We start from the raw sequence: 18,637 nt of genomic DNA, 5'->3' as shown, positions 1-18,637 counted from the left end.
TCAACGTCCACATGCCTGTGTTGACTCCCCTCCCCATCACGCCAACACCTTCATTCCATTAGCACCCACCCCCCCCCCCTCCCGCCCGAACCCCGCTCGCCCAAGCCGCAGCAAGAGATCCCGGTTTTTCTATTAACAAATAAAAATAATAATAATAATAATACCTGTATATTGGGAACTCATAAATGATCTTGCCTTTTCTGACAATGACTTCGAACCCCTCCCTCATCTTACATGATGATTGCTCACTGTAATCGATGTCTGTCATATTTCGAAAATTACAAGCAAGGACCATTTTTTTTGAGTTATAAAACAAACCATTGTTAGGCTTAGGTTTGAGCAACAAATCCAAAACTACATATTGTCCTTAAGACATCTTCCACTGACATAATCAGGAAGGGCTGCAAACCCTGTAGGCTTTCCACCCCCTCCCACGCGACCCCACTCTTTGAATGCGTGTTATGTGACTGTCTGTTTACTGTACCTTAAATTGCACTCCCCGTTTTTTTTTTTTTGGCGGACTGTGAGTGGTCTGCAGCTGACTTCAGTTAATTCAGGTGTTGACTGTGCAGAATGAGATAAAGTCTATGAAATAGATAGACTGATTAGAAATTACAAGAATATCTTTCTACAATTATTAAAAATAATACTTTATTCGAATTCAATGTGATCACAATACAGTTTGATAAGGACTTATAAAATTTCGAGGACTTATAAAATTAATTAATTAATTATTTGCTTATTGCAAGCTTTTTTTTTTTTTTTTTTAGTTCAAACTAACAAACTTACATGCCAGCAAATCTATATTTTGCCTATTCTGTTTAAAGGGACAATCACATCTGAAAGATCGATATAGTCATTTCTATCTGCAATTGTGAAAGGAAAATACAGAAAGGAACTTGGGATTGATTATTTACAGCTACATAGTTAGAATTGTAGCAAGATATTGTAGCTAAAATGGTGATAATCAACTTGGTAATGTTCACGGTATGAATACATGTAACTTGACTGGTAGCTAACCTGTACTGCACTAACTGCATTTCTAAAGGAATTTTCCAAATTTCGGGAGATCTAAGAAAACAACTTTATTACATGATTAACCCATCTGGCAAGTTTCAATAATGAAGACAGATGCTGCAGAAGTACTGAAAGTTAAAGAATCAAAATGTACCTCATTTTTCCGAGGTAAGTTGCTCACATTGTAATCATACTGGAGTTCTGCGCCTTTCTCAATGTCTCGCAAAGCGATATTGAGCTGGTTGCCCATGGACATCAATTACTTTGAAGTTTGTGTGAATTTTGTTCCTTTTACCATGATAAACTAGGCGACCAAGAAACGGTCCTTCTCTTGGCTCTTGGGTTGCAATCAATACTAAAATCAAACAGTAACCAAATTCAAAATGCTCACATGTGTTTCGCACTTGTAAAATGCACCTTAAGATCAAATTCAACATGCTCACATATATGTTTCTAACGTGTGCACGTTCGGATCAAAGTCAAAATGCTAACATATTTTTTTTTTAACTTGTACAATGTTCGTTGGGATCAAGGTCAAAAGAGGAGTAAATCTGAAGACAAATTGACTGATAGCTATTTATATCAATTTATGATTTTTTCTTTCAAAAACATAATTAACTCTTGCCTTTGAATTTGAAAAAGAATGGAAATCCTGATGAAGCCTTTCCCTCTAATAGGTCACTATCTTACCACGCATGTGCAAAACCGTCCATTGTATTGCAACAGGAACTGGCAGTTTTTTTGTAAAACTATTGCTAGTTATCAGTCCTCTACCTATAACCTAAAAATGTTGGAAAAATGCAGGAATAAATATATGAAAAACAACATATGAAAGACAACAAATTCAGCTATCAAATGAGATCAACCTACCTTACATAAAATGTTACTATTTTTATCCTGCACAAGTATATACAGACTATAACATTGTTTGAAACTGTCTATCCAAAATGACAACTTGCATGATTGTTTTCTAATTAAATTTGTAGAAGTGAATCAACCTCTGACAACTCCCAATATAAAAAGCTCTTTCAATATCGAATACCCTACGCAGTTAATCTTGAAAATGTTTACCTTTTACATGGTAATTTTTTGATCATTCACATACTTCAGTGTGTCTTCCTCACTGTTCGCTGTCTTTCTGTGTCCACAATGATTTCATTTACTGAAAGGAAAGCATAAAGAAATAAACAAATCAAAATACAAAGAGAAAAAAATTGAAAAATAATTTAGTATCATAATGTAGCAACAAAAACAGATCTGACACAGTATTTAATACCCATCAAGACAAACCAACTGCAGCTGTTATAAACCACAGTTCACAATATTTCCACATAATTCTTTTCCATTGGTTACTATAATGGTTATTTTTTACTCACAGCTTGTAAAAAAAAAACTTGTATTTACTGTTGTATAACTGTAAAGACTATAGTTGCAATGGCCATATAGAATGTATGTATGTTAGATCCTCTGCAAGCAGGAACTCGCGAAGAAGCCATCGTTGGCCTTTCAAAGCCGCAAGCTGACCGAAGTCAGTCTCTTAGATTCATATTAAACGTCCATGATTAAGAGTCTGAATAGCAAGCTACGAAATGGTAGGTTATTACAAATATAACTATTAGTGATATTGGCCTAATGTTTGGCTTACTAAAATAATTATTAACCAACCATGCATACCCCGGCCTAATGATGTGTATCTTCACTGTTTAATTTGTTTTCACGTAATGAACAAATGAATGCATATGGAATGTTGATTTATCATAAAACAAAGAAACATTAAGTAGACAGAAGGTCACAGTAGACGCAATGATGTCTATAGCCCAATCAAGTGCAAAATTCTACAACTCTCCCCATCACAGCTTGACATTTAACTAGCCAAACACATCGAATGGAACAAAATGAGACAAGTTTCAAGTTTATTAAAATCCAGTGTAAATACATGAAATTACATATTTATAAATAGGATATGAAAAACAGTTAAGAGTTATAAAGCTTGAAATAGCATGTGCTATAGGTACAAATAATAAATCAAAAAGTGAATGATGGAATTAAAGTAGGTTTTGTGGAACAACTCCCTTAATAATCAATATGGCAGCCCTATAAACGAAAGAATTTCTCAAATGTAAAGTTTGAAATGTTTGCGTGATTGTTCTATTTCTCAAATTATAATTAGTCTGTTGCTGCATTGGTTATAATAAGGGTGATCAAATCTAGGCTAAACATTTTTGGCACTGTAACGCAAGGAGGCTATAATTCTTTTCTGATCCTTTACAAGTAAAAAAAAAGGGTACCAGGCAGGAACAGCGTATATAATATGAGGTAAAAAAAATATAGGTATTAAAAACTTCCATTCTTACGTCTATCTTAAAATATGTCACAATAAAAGATAGAGTAGAAATGATAAAATAAACCCTCTTTAAAATTATGGAAATATGACACATAAAATTAAGCTTATTGTCTATACACAACCCTAAATACATCGTCTGTTCAGTACGGTCAACTTCGGGACCCTGTATCACAGTTTTCCGTGCTTTGGCAGTGAGTAGGCCTTCATGTTTAATATTGTTATTTTCAAAAATCAGCTCTTTAGAATCCTTTGGGTTAAGAAGTAAGTTCTCTTCATCACAGACAAAAGCAACATGAGATACCACAGATTCATAATTACTTTGATACACATTATGTGAGGATTTAGATATTCTAACAGAGATTGCTTTGTCGTCTGCATATTTTTATGACAGAACAGTTAGATTGCCATCTTATTTCGTCATTGTAAACTGTAAATAACAGTGCTGATGATGGACCTCCCTGGGGGACCCCAACGCTGATTTTCAGATTTGCTGCATAAACCCGTCTTTTAAATTTTAAATTTATACATGCTCACAATGTAGCAGGTTAAATCTTACATGAACTTCTTGAACATAACCGGCCGAACATTATCATATTTGGTGGCCGTTATGGCGTTCCATAACTTGCGATTGACAGTAATTTACGCTCTTCCTACACGCTCTGAATTCGCAGCTGTTCCTTACGAGATATAATTTCTTCCTGCTCTATGGCGGACGGCGATAGCCCTAAGCTTGAGCATGCATAGTAATTATGTGTAAGTATAGCCATATATATTTTGAGGCGATATTGATGTATATATAATGCAAATAAATGACCAAGGCAAATGAATATTTGTAATCGACTTAGATTGGATAATCAAATCGGTAGGTCGCAACCTATCATGCAAGTATAGAAGAAGCTTATGGTTTATCAAATTTAATATTGCTCCAATGACGATTGCCTACTTTATTTATAATGGCTTAATTATTGTAATGTTTGTGCAGTACTCTGACAACAGCTCTGTTTTCAGCCCTAAGGGCTAGCAGCCTTCTCTGATGTCTTCCGCTACAGGGACTTTAAACATGACAAATGCACTTAAGCTGAATAACGGAATTCAATTACAATTTACTTTCCATATGTAGCAGTGGTACAAATATAAAACAACATATGAACCAAAAGTGTGAATAAATTAAGACCTAAGGCAAAGAATCACAACAACAACAAAACAGGCAATTCAAAGCTTATGAAAATAAAGGAAAGAAAATGCTACAAAAAGGACGAAAGATAAATTACAGTGAGAAAATAAAACATTAGCAATGACAGGAGATGTAAAAGAAACATATGTTTAATTAATCAAGCACAGGGGCTGAGACGACAAAACTCACAAACACAAATTAAATATTTGTTTTAAAAACTGATTTTGCAAATTATTATTCAAATCGTTCCAACTTTCGTCTGCTCTTGAAAATCATTAAAGAATTTTACAAATTGGAAAGTCAAATGATGTCGCAAGCTAAAGGTATTTACGGAGCAGACAATGTGACACTTTTATGGACAAGGAGAACAAATTCACGATGTTAATTGAATTCCCAATTTCAATAACTTGTACCTAACTTAAGATATGGTTGATTGAAAGGAGTTTATTTTGATTGGCTAAACCCTCGGCTCGTCCGTAGACTATATAACAGAGGGTGGTGTGTGACGTCATGTTAGCTTCTTCAGAAGTTTCACTGTTCTGTTACATTGTGGTTGATTATTTATTCTTGAAACCTGATACATTTTACAATGTTTCCTTAGATGTTGAAGTTCTTTGTATTTAGAATTTCATCAAAATGCAAATGTGTTGCAGAAATATAATATTCCTCTGATGTGAATAAGTGGGCCTAAATATCATTTAAAAAAAAATAATAAATAAGTTTTCAACTGAATTGCCGAGATGGCATCATACACTCTGTGGTTGCCAGTTGCATTCACAAAATGTCACCGAATTTGAAGGAAGACAAAATGCCATAAAAATGCAATTACGATAGTTTTTTTTTTACATATACATGTATATTCAGGCACCGGATTACCCCTTTGAGTAACAATTTTCATGGGGTATTTTAACAATCATACAAAGTATTATGGAGGGTTGCATGCAAAGAGTTTTGTTTCCTTTATGAGATTACGTATTTAGAAACGTCTCAATGACGTGAGTTACAGCAGCTTTTTCTGTGTGTGTGATTCGTCAATTTCTGGCAATTTTAACGAACTTGCATTGTACTTCTTTCATAATAAGAATAAAATTTATCGAAATGAAGCACCCTCATAGATTCGATCACCACTGAGAGAAATTTGCTAGATGTGCAATTCTATGCACTCTATTTGATGTGAGAAATTCCGTCGTCAAGACACTTACTTTACCCCAGTATTCATTACATACACAGAGCAAATTTTGAAATTTGCTCAATTTTTAGGGCTCCCCAGTTAAATTTGTACCAGTTATGTATATAAATTATGTTATGTTATATTGTATTATATTATATTATATTGACTCAAATGTTTATGAAAACGACAGTAGGAAGGCAAAACGCACCAACGGCGACGGAATCTATATAAACAACTGAAGCGGGATTGGAGGGGGGGGGGGGGGGCAGAAACCCGATGCAGTTTGGAGATGTGAGTCCTTATTAAAAGTTTATATTTTTAGATGCTACGATAGCTCAAATAATATATATTGGAATTAGGAACTTTTTGTCTCAAAAGTTCGACTATCTTCCCAAAATTTATATTTTAACGTTTTCCTTGGATACAGTCGTCAAAATTTCGGGGGAAAAGTCTCCATTTCGACATTTTTTCCCCAGCATTGTCCGGTGACCATTCGATCTCAAACTTTCGTCTATACACTCGAAAATATAGGCAAACCATTTCGAAGTCCGAGTGTTTGTTTTTCAAATATTCAATAACATTCTCGTGATGATAAGGCTTTTGATATCGAAATTGAGACTAGATTCTCCTAAATAAGATAACGCTAAAATATGGATGATATCCATATCACTAAAATGGGCAATCTCATACCAGCTATTCCTGCCTTCTTCGTCTACAAAAGTCGAATCTTCGGATAACCAAGTATAGATGTACAACCCGCATGGTCAAAGAACAGAATACAAGCAACAGAAATTGTGACTAAACAACATAATAAGAAAACAACAACCACAGCAACTCTAAATTGGACAACAGAAGAAATGTTGCCTTTTCAGCGTTCCATATAGCAAAACACCGTCCCTTCTGGAATGACTCTGGGTCATGTTAAGTAACGGCTCTTTTAAGGACCATCAAATATTTATTCTCGTCACCAGTCCAAGTCACTACACTCGGGCTAACCTCAACCCTAAAACATTGGGAAACCAAAAATACGTCCTCTTACTGACCCATCTAATAGAATAATATAAGAAAAAGTGATCACAACAAAAAACCATATCTAGGCCAAAGATATCATATCGTCCCCCCCCCCCCTCTCCTTCCTTGAAGCTGGTCTAAAGAAAAATTTATATCTTTCTTCAGCGAGGTATAACGTTATTTCATTACAAACAAATGGAAGTGATATTGTCGCCATTTCTCAGTTAATGTTGCCGTACCGTACCGTGCATGTGATAAATAACTTAATTATGAAACAGACACAGGCTGTTATGCGTATTATAGTATAATAATGACTCATGTTTCCAAAAGTTCGTGGACAACTCTGACATCCACAAGGGGATTCATGGGAGGATAAAGTTAGGGAAACCCTGAGTTAGATTATATTTTCTATAAATTTATACTTGGTTATATACATCCAGACAAAGGTAAAAAGGTCTGTGTTTTCATATAAAAAGCAAAAAGACTAATGATGATTAATACATACTCTGTTGCAGACCGATAACTATATTTTCTCTCGTGTATTGTAAATTCATGGAAAGCGTCATTAAAAACCGTTAACTATTTTTCCTTAAGACAAAACGACATGTTTTCCAGTTCGGATTACGAGATGTCTAGTCTCAATGTCATGCTTTCACTATACATCGAAAAGTGTTTATAAAATTACATCCGTTCCAACCTAGAGCAAATGTAAATACGTTTTTGGATTGTATATACTTATATTTAACCAGAATGCAAAATGCGTTAAGGTTTCGATGACTTCATTGCGCTAGACTTCTGCTTGTTAAACAGATATAGCTATTGGCCCGAACTACTATTTTGATGTACAATTACACTATGGACAGGATAAACACCTGGTAATTTCCCCAACGTAACGACATCCAAACCTGAAGTTTGTATTTGGCACTGAATCTCGACAATTGCGAAATACGACGGAAAACTTCAACAACGGAAGCAAAGATTTAATACCTGTGATTTACAACGGTACGATTTATGTACAAACTAATGAACGATTGATGTACAAACTGCACACCTCAGTTTGTAATGCAACGACGTATGCAGTTAGCTAAACAGTAAACCGATGGCGATTGGTTCGACTTTCTCTGGTACTATCTACGGATGCCCATAAAAATTGCCAACAGCCTCTCCTCTTGTTATACGCACATGTTATCTTACAGGCTGGTCGGTTGGAGATACGGTAGATTATGAAACAAGGTTTCACATTTTGACCTCTGGTGACCCCCAATGACCTTTGATCTCCTCCAGAAACAATAGGCTTCTTCTACTCAATGTGGTACTTCTAAACATGAACTATAAGATTAGTCCAAGTTTTTCTTTTTGAGATATCGTGTTTACGAGGTTTTCACAATTTTACCACTGGTGACCCCAAATGACCTTTAACCTCCTCCAGAAACAATAGTCTCCTTCTACTCAATGTGGTACTCCTACACACGAAATATGATTGGTTCAATCTTCCCCTCTTGAGATATCGTGTTTACAAGCAAGGCGTCACACATACCGCACATACACACATATACACTCATCCCCCTGCATGACCACAAATAGGTTTACGATTATGGCGTTTGACAGGGATGCAATATACTTCTAAGGAAACTGGGTCACCATGGCATTCTATAGTCAAGTTTCTCGTTAAACTACCTAGTTTTGTGCTATTTCGTAAACAATTTCTATCCCTATGATTTGGGTGTCTCCATTGGGATTCCCACAGGTTTCTGTTTGGGGAGGGGTGGGGGGGGGGGCTATTGTTCTTTATTCTATATATGTTAATGATACCCAGAATGGCAATATTTGAATTATTCCCTTGACTGACGACTCACGCGATTTTATTACTAATAAATAACTGCGAGAATTTGATTGAGATGGGTACTGCGATACGAAGCTGCCAACTGAAAGATTGGTTTCAGGCAACAATAACAAAAAAATACTCACTTTACATATTAGTTAAAACTAATCGTACAATTTTTATTAAGGCTAGCAAGAATAATGTCTAAACTGGTCTGTGTTTTTTTTTTTCGACGGTTTTCTTTTGAGGGAAGCACAATTTGTACTCGGGTTTTACTTTGATGAAAATCTAAACCGGGGGCAACATATAAATGAATTAGTTAAGTCTCTCCTTAAGTATATTTGGTATTTTTTGTCACATAAGGGATCGTTATCGACGGTCACTGACCGACTTCAAACAATAACGCTGCTCACTCCGGCGTGTAAACAGCTGCTCCCTGTTGTGTTGCGCTGCAGCTACATGTCAAGGAAGTAAAATAACTCTATTTAACAACCACACTTTAGTATATATGTAGATATAAGCAGTCTGTAACCTACGTTTGCAAAAAACAAAAACACACTGGGGCTGAAGCTGTTATTGTCGTTTCTGTTGAGGATATTTAATGTGTAACCATAAGAGGGTCTGACGTTTCGATCCTAGCAGGATCTGGTGTTTAAAAGCTACTTTTCAACTCCGGGGATAAAGTGAACCCTTGAATTAGTAGCCTACCTCGAGAACATCTGTGACCGAAAGTTGAAATATGTCATCAACCAACATGCGTTAATTATACAAGCGCCATACAAATTACGATCAGTATACACATATACATGCATAATATAGTCTTGTTACTGACAATTAATATTACTTGAAAACCAAAATGCATTCAGCAAATTCATCCTTTCATAATTGAACAATGTATCTGAAGACAAATTCCCATGCAGCAATATTTATATATATATGTTGTGTTTAAAGGGGAAGTGATGAATATATGCAACGATCAGAGTACAAGATCCTGCAGTATACCGTACGCGTGTAGGTCCCATATATTAGTACAGAGTCATGAATACGCGTACATAAAATGTACTCGAGTATATATAATACGGAGTTACGGACTCATTTATACCGCACTCTGGACGTTGAATTCATTTATGCCATACTTAGTGTAATAATAATTATATATATTATTGCAATTGCCGGTAATCAATTCATAGCATTTGACGTCGGCATTATTATATATTACTGTTTTTTTTTCTTTCTTAAAGACTAAAAGATCTCAACGTATATGTAGGGCTGTCATAAATCATGCGAGAAGATACAAAAGCGATGCTACGTTAGATAACACATCACCTTGACATGGGCGATTATCATCAATTCTCATTTTTTACAGTTTAAAGTATTGACTTAATATTTTTCTAAGAGCAGAAAGGCTTAATATAGATAAAGATACATAAAAAAAAAATGGGTTAGTTTTGAATATTACAACGGTCACTATCCGAATTACCGAACACTCAAAAGATTGACGATGGGTGTTTGAAGGTTTCAAGATCGAAATTATGGAGAAAGATTGTCACATCCTTGAAATCTAATCTTGTTTGTTAATCTTGTTAATGTGCAACGGAAAACTGGCTGCACAAATAATAATAGGAAATGGAAAGTAGCAAACAGAATTATGGTATTCATTGCAATTTCTACTTAATAAATCTCTTTCAGTTATTTAATTCGTTTCAAGAGGAGTAGAAAGCTTAACAATTTGAATAATATATTATACAATTTACCTTCTTAAAATATATTTTTGCGCTGTTTGTCCGTGAATATATATTCTTGGCTCAGATCCAACAGTCTGAGACCCTAGTACAACATGTTCTGCCACCCCACCGCCCCCCCCCCCTCACCTCCTTCATGAAGTTTTGCAGATAAACCTAAAAAAAGTTGGTATGTCTTGTCTGTCAGTGTTCACCAAGGGCCATTGATATTAGGGCATGTAGTGCATTGACAAATATTGCAAAGGGATTTCATTACTGTTATTAATTTTATTATTTCTATTATCATAATTATAACAACAATAAAAACTCGTTGAGCAAAGTGCTAATCTCCCTTGACGCTCTCTAAAGAAACCAAGAACAAAAAGGTATTAAAAAGAAATACAATTACAAAACAATTACGAGAAATAAGAATAACAAACAGATTAAAGAAATATTAGTAAATGATAACATGAATTTGAGATTGTAATTTAAAAATATGAATTACATGTAAGATGCAGTTTCATTATGACGTTTATAACACATAGTATACAGACTTTCTAACATTAAGTGGCAGTTAGTTCCATTCGTTGGTAGAAAGGTACGAAAATCTTTATTCATGGTATGCTAGTTTTCCTTCGTTAATGAAGGAATTGATCAGTTATGCGAAATAGCTGCCACAGTAGCAAGAGTATCTGTGTATCTTTCCAGCTCGTCGATGTATAGATGTATAGATATCAATACACGGTACTCAATGTATACATACATCTGTACATGAAAAAGTTTTACAAAAGTGCATAGATACTTTGCTTGCGTCAGAGACAGGCTATAGTTGCGCTTACTTTTCAGTTAACGTGTTTGACTTAAAAAGAATTGTCCTTTCCTCATTAAAAACGGTACTGAAATGTGAATAGGTATTGTTTGTTGAAATTTCAGGCTTATTCCAGTTCAAGATTGTCTGCATAGAATATAATTGCAAAAGGACACAACTTACAACAAGACCTCTCTTGCGAGCACAATCTTAAAGAGACCATGACACGAAAAATCCAACTCATCGAGAGTAACTTCCTCTGAATCTATGAGAAAATCTATGTTCAAAACTATCCTCAACACCTTGAAAACCTCAAGGACTAATTAGTAATTAACGTTTTAATATTCGCATCCGAAAATAGATATCTGAGAATGCGATTTCACAACAAGACAATGATGACGTCATGTTAGGAACACACGTGCAAAGCCCAGGCATGTATCGGATGCGCGACGATCATACCGTTCCATATACAGTACACGCACATTTACACGGAGAGAACAACCACTGTATTACGCTATATCGTTAGAAATTTCAAGTTATTTTTACAACTGTTGTAAACTATCCGAGAGAAATGCCGGTCCGTTGTGTTGTTGGGGGCTGCATAAATATCATTACCCATGCAATTAGCCTTCATCCATGGCTGAAGGACGAAAAAAACACGGCGATTATGACCAAGTTAGTGCACAACACCAGCGCCGATTTCACTGGGCCTAGCCAGTATGCAGCTCCGAATGAAGCGAACACTTCACGGAAGCATACTGCGATCCCTCCTTTTTGTTATGAAATAAAACAAATGGACTTTAACGTTTCGACATAAAAGAGTCATTCTTCTGTCAAGTAATCCACAAAAAACTACTCTGAAGACCAGATCGGGGAACAGGAAACCTCCAATGGGGAAAGTGGCGATCCTTAGGAGGTAGCGCGCCGAGAACTAGTAGTACTGTAGTATTAGCGTTACTACAGTGAAGTCGCAATAGACGAAGAGATTTTACTGTATCATCTAAATTAACACCCCCTTCATTGCTCTGTTGTATACTAATAAGCTATGAGGTTAGCTTCAGAAGCGATGGGTTACATCTTCTTGTGAACAAATCTCAGTGCCCCAATTTATTTCTGGAATATGCTGGATCAGTTAGTTATAGCAATAATTTCTTATTCCTATTCCAGGAAAACCATTTTTAATGTTGTGGAGGGAGTGGGGGTAATGGGGATGGGTCAAAATACTAGGTAGGTAAAAAGATTTTATTCCAAAGGGTGTTTAATTAAATCTCAAAGCGATTTATTTTAAAGTCACAGAGCCAAAAATTCACACAACATAGTTCAAGTGTTAAATCATTGAACAAAATTTATTCAATATCAGTTCTAGACAGTCATTCTGGACAATCTGAACTAACATTAACAACAATCATTGTATTATATGACAAAAAAGTAAAACTGTACTTTCCATAAACATTATCATTCTTAAATTACACTAATGTAATTTGTGACATCAAAGGAGGTTAAAAGAAAACAACTTACATGAATTTTTTGGCTTTAAGCCTACAAAGCAGTTGCATGTCCATCGCTATCAATCGTTGTTGTGACAAATTAATTAGAATAATCCAGAAGCAAATACAATAAAGGGATATTTAAACCAAGAAACACTGCACGAAGTAACTCACATGCAAAAATGTTACACAAGCACGACGACACATACAACACTGATGGGCAATGTGAAACACAGCATCACACGCATTAAAACAATCGAAGACCATTAACAGGGTGTACTGCTGAGTTTTTGAAGAAAGACTACAAAACAAACCAACTGCTGCTGAAGAAACAAAGTCTAAACATTCAAGAGTTCTGCTGCCTCCATTGGTCTTTATTATGACTTTTCTGTCAAATATCATTGGTGATATGGATATTTTGGCTTCCAGATTAAAGGTACGAATCAAACGTCTGGGAGGTAAATGCCCCTTAAAAAGGTCAATGCCCGTTCCCTTATGCACATATTATATGACATCACGGTCACGCCAATACTTGTGTCCAAATGCTTCAAAACATGCCTTTTCTTTCATTGTTGATGTTGGGTCTGGAAAATAACCTTTTCATCCTGAATTAAAAGTCTTGAATTTCAATATATCAACACTGAGGGAACCCTGACGGATTGATAATCCAACACAATCGTAGTTTAGAAAAGGTGTTTCTGGAGGAATTTCTCAACCAAGGCTTCCTATACAATGAGTTTTCTCCTGGCAACTTGAATCCAGTGTAATGACCATTGGCTGGAAAATCACTTCTGATCCTTTGGACTGCACATGATGGTAGCACAACCCTGACGTGTCTTGCTAGGAACCCCAAGTATCATTGAACCTGTTGACCGTAGGCTATGTATCTGTACTGCCTGGGAAAAAATTTATGAAAGTTCAAAATGTATTAATGTTGGCCATGATGTCCACAATAACAAGCAGGCATACAATGTACAGTTATGGTTACATTTGTTGTGATTTTACACATCACGTATCATGAAACATTCTTTTGTTTCAGAAAATTGATTTGCAAAACTCCAGGCCAAAGTACTAGCCAAGTAATAATGAGTATGGAATAACACATATGCCTACCTAGCATGGCTGCATAATGCAACTTACATCCCCGAGCCAAACTTTCAGTATGCAACCAACCCTACTAGTACTACACACTCTACATATGGGTTGTAAGTTACCGTAACACAACGCACAATACGGTTTAGGGTGTTCCGCGAATTCCAACAACACATGCACAAAATGGACTGGATTTTGTTTTTAAATGCTTCGTTAATAAATTCTTACCACGTTGTATGTTCCTTGCAATGGTTTCGAACGGATTTCTTCTTCGATATGTGTGGAGCTTCAATTTCGGCTCGTTTAACAGGCTCGAACTGATACGGTTCTAACACCTCCGCTCCACCCTCAACGTTCGGTTCAATATTGGAATAATCATCGCCTTCACTCTCTGCTTCGAATATGAGAAAGGGCACTCAAATTATAGCCCAATTTCACTGCCTAGTGAAGAACCATTATCACTTTGAACTTCGGTTGCCGCAATTGGTTCTGGATCCGCCATTTCACAGGAAATTTTGATTTGATATCTCACTTGTGATCGGTGTTTTGTTTAGTAACTACTAGTGGTATGTGTACTTGTCTACTGTGTACGTGAATGGTATGTTCGGAGGATCGTAGCAGTGAAAACAAATGTGTTCAAAACGTGACGTCACATGACGTCATGCGAATCGGAAAATTTTTGAGTAAACAAAGTTTCAAACGCCGAAAAGGGTAAATTCATTCTCAATTTTCGACTTGAAAAATCAAGTTTTAAACTGGCAGATTGGTTGATACATGTTCTAGAGAACATTCTTTGATGGATCCCAAAAATATAGGACTTTGAAATTTTCGTGTCATGGCCACTTTAAGCAACCTTTTGTGAATAAGAAGATTTCACGGAATCCGTTTTTCTTTTACTGCTTGCTTCGAAGTCATCGATAGTATCGGGGCATAAGCCTATTTTATATTTACGTCTTGGAAGGAAACGATATTCTTACTGCTTGCTGCAATGTAAACAAAGACAAGCGTGAGCTTCTTGTTAATAAAGATATTCAGATCCGTTGTTCTTATGAGAGTAAAACAGGATGGATAGAGATTTCGTTGAAGGCAGTGTCATGCACTGTTACCAATAGATTGTATCCAACCAATAATACCAATTAAAGCTCGTTAAAAGTTAACTTGTCAAATGGCTCAGAGGGTAGAGCAGTGGACTGGTAACCTGATAAAACTGAGTTCGACTCCATCAATGGTTGGTTATACACGTTTAAAATTTCTTTTTCTCTTTCAGTAGTCGACACTGAAGTCTTTATGTATTAATTCAACCATATAATTTACTAGCTGATGTGGTGGCCGATGCTGTTAAGAGGGTGACGAAAGACTCATTCCTCGTCGGTCGTGTAAATCGTGGCTAGGGTTCAAGACAGGCCTGAGGCGATAATACCTCTGGCTGTGGCATGGTGCTTTTTGTGGCCTAGGATCCCGTGCCATGTCTCCCTTGTTGTCGCAAAAGAACCCGGGAGGATGCGCAGAGGGTCGGTCAAATCGACCAGAAGCGTACTAGGCGGCGTGCGTGAATCCTTGCCTTTGGCCAGAGGTGGGGACACTCTCTGCGACCGGCATGCTTGCAGCCACCGTCCACTGAATACGTGGCCTGATGATGCGCTATTCTCCTAAAAGGGAATCTACGGATGCCTTTAAAAGCCATATAATTATTTTATATTAAAAAACACCCTGTTTCAAACTAGCGCCATCGAATTCCTTAAAAGGTTTGGTTTTCTTGTCACCCTGAAGGTGGAATGAATTTTATTGTAATGGTTCTTTGTGGTAAGCCAAGCAAAACAGTCATGCAGTTCACAAGAGTTTGCAGGAACTTAATTAAACTCATTGTTTGACATAAATGTGTTGGCAAAGATTTATACTACCTACACCAAAACAAGCATTATATTCGTTGCAATGCCAGAGACATACAAGCCAGCAAGACCATGAGATAATATATTAATATACATAGAATTCAATCTATATCACTTTTGCAAGAAAACGAAAGTGTCAATATGGTCCCATTCTAAGCCACAGTGTTGTAGCAAATTCTCATACCGGATAGTAGGTAGTTTTGGAAACAGTGGTTCCTAAGAACTTTGTTTGAGATTCACCGAAAAAATACACCGTATTGTGTTTTGATAACTTCAGGAACAAAATTAACTTTGATATGCCGTGGACCGTTAAAAACCACTGCTCTCGGTCTAGCTAGGGTTGTATTCCTATAACACAATTACTTATTTGTTGTTTGTTTTTGGAATGACCCTTTAAACAGTTGAGGTTCACTAGTTAAAGTGACTGGACCTTTTAGTTTAGTACACAGCCCATTGGACTAGTTCCTCAGTTGCACTACAAAACTCATTGGGAAAAATTCAGATCATATGGTCTAAAATGACATGTTTATAATTATTACAAATTTATGAAGGACAAATGGTGTTGAATGCCATTCAAGGGTGCTCTGTTGCTTAAATGAAGTTTAACGAACGTATTCTGGTTGACCTCAAAACCAACGGATTAACATTAACTATAAGAACTGCAATGAGGAGCCGACGTCACCATCAAGTTAGCCTAAACGAATATTCCAGAAATAAGTGTCTTTAACGAAACATATCTTGCAAAATACTGGAATAGCTACAGGAATATTATTGGACTCAAAGTTGTCTGTTATTTTTTGGTATTATAACATATCAAAACCAAAATTCTGCCTTATTCATTATTTAATTTTTATTAAGTTATAAAGTGTCAGCAAAATCTATCTGTCGATCATTCTCCCATGATTGAAATACCGGGGATAATTTTAAGAAAAGTCACCCAGGAAAGAACCTGCATGGGCACGAAAATCAAACCACCGACCGTCTGATCCGCTCTCAACCCCAGTCCCCTTGCATCGAGACTGTGACTGTGTGATCATCGTCAGGTGTGTATCACCATTCCCATCGAAAGGGAACAGATACTACACATGATCTTGGGGGATGTTTTCAACCCTTTGGTCGATCTGTTAGTTGTACACGATTCAGGATAAAACTATAGTTTGATCTCGGAAGAATGTTTTCCGATTCCTTGTTCTTTATTCTATTTGTTTCATTTTAAGTCAATGAACTGCACTCTGATGAACAATGAACAGATGAAGATAACTGCCATTTTTGGAATACCAAGTAGTCCCCGTTATGTCGAACACGTAACTGACTAATGGACTTTATCGATACTCAATGACGAACCGCATCTGCCTTATTTGATAAAAAGTTTATAACAACAGAGATTAATGCCATTCAAGTGGTCCATTTACGTTCATACTTCTCAAACCTGTACGACAAGATGTTTACACTATATGAGCAGTCGAGACTTCAACAGTGAACGTTTAGCGCTTTAATCGGCTTCCGGTAACACGTATCAAACATTCAATGGATGTATATATAACGACGAAAAGACATTAAGCATATTGACATTAATTTACTCTTACTTGAGGTACGTCCGTGAGGCTCATTTGGTTGCGTCCTATAGCTAGGGTTGTCGCGCTTAATTTTCGCTGGATAGACAAAGCTGCATGTTATAGTTTAAATGCATAGATATAAATACATGGTACACAGTGTATACATACCGATCCGTGTATAAAAGCGTTAACCAAAAGCGCATAGATACTTTGGTTCAGTCATAGCTATAGGGTTGTCGTGCTTACTTTTGGCTAGACAGACAAAGCTGTATGTTATAGTTTAAATATATAGATATAAATACACGGCACACAGTATATACATACATCCGTGCATTAAAGCGTTATACCAAAGCGCATACATACTTTGGTTGCGTCATAGATAGGCTAGTTGCGCTTACTTACCGTTGGACAGACAAAGCTGTGTGGTGTAGTTTAAATGTATAGATATAAACGCACGGTACACAGTGTATACATAGGACATACGTGCTTGAAAGCGTTATACCAAAGCGCATTGATACTTTGCTTACGTCATAGATAGGCTAGTTGCGCTTACTTACCGTTGGACAGACAAAGCTGTGTTGTATAGTTTAAATGTATAGATATAAACGCACAGTACACAGTGTATACATAGGACATTCGTGCTTGAAAGCGTTATACCAAAGCGCATTGATACTTTGCTTGCGTCATAGTTAGGCTAGTTGCGCTAACTTACCGTTGGACAGACAAAGCTTTAAGTTATAGTTTAAATGTATAGATATAAACGCACGGTACACATGTGTGTATACATACATTCGTGCATGAAAGCGTTATATCAAAGCGCATTGATACTTTGCTTGCGTCATAGATAGGCTAGGTGCGCTTACTTACCGTTGGACAGACAAAGCTGTGTGGTATAGTTTAAATGTATAGATATAAACGCACGGTACACATGTGTGTATACATAGGACATTCGTGCTTGAAAGCGTTATACCAAAGCGCATTGATACTTTGCTTGCGTCATAGTTAGGCTAGTTGCGCTTACTTACCGTTGGACAGACAAAGCTGTAAGTTATAGTTTAAATGTATAGATATAAACGCACGGTACACATGTGTGTATACATAGGACATTCGTGCATTAAAGCGTTATACCAAAGCGCATTGATACTTTTCTTGCGTCATAGATAGGCTAGTTGCGCTTACTTACCGTTGGACAGTTAAAGCTGTGTGGTATAGTTTAAATGTATAGATATAAACGCACGGTACACGTGTGTATAAATAGGACATTCGTGCTTGAAAGCGTTATACCAAAGCGCATTGATACTTTGCTTGCGTCATAGATAGGCTAGTTGCGCTTACTTACCGTTGGACAGACAAAGCTGTAAGTTATAGTTTAAATGTATAGATATAAACGCACGGTACACATGTGTGTCTACATACATTCGTGCATGAAAGTGTTATACCAAAGCGCATTGATACTTTTCTTGCGTCATAGATAGGCTAGTTGCGCTTACTTAACGTTGGACAGACAAAGCAGTATGGTATAGTTTAATTGTATAGATATAAACG

General features: G+C 36.5%; 1 long non-coding RNA gene across 1 annotated transcript; it reads right to left on the bottom strand.

Annotated features, from left to right (window-relative positions):
* Window positions 1-12,069: 12,069 nt before the first annotated feature.
* LOC139981483 (uncharacterized) lies at window positions 12,070-17,369 on the bottom strand. Its single transcript, XR_011797860.1, has 3 exons — window positions 17,261-17,369; window positions 13,876-14,623; window positions 12,070-13,451 (listed from the first exon to the last, which is right to left on the bottom strand). It is a non-coding gene; the product is annotated as an uncharacterized lncRNA (long non-coding RNA).
* Between the last annotated feature and the right edge of the window lie 1,268 nt (window positions 17,370-18,637).

The sequence above is a fragment of the Apostichopus japonicus genome, chromosome 15 (assembly GCF_037975245.1).
Source record: "Apostichopus japonicus isolate 1M-3 chromosome 15, ASM3797524v1, whole genome shotgun sequence".
Taxonomy (NCBI): Eukaryota; Metazoa; Echinodermata; class Holothuroidea; order Aspidochirotida; family Stichopodidae; genus Apostichopus; species Apostichopus japonicus.
This window is presented reverse-complemented; position numbering and strand designations above follow the sequence as displayed.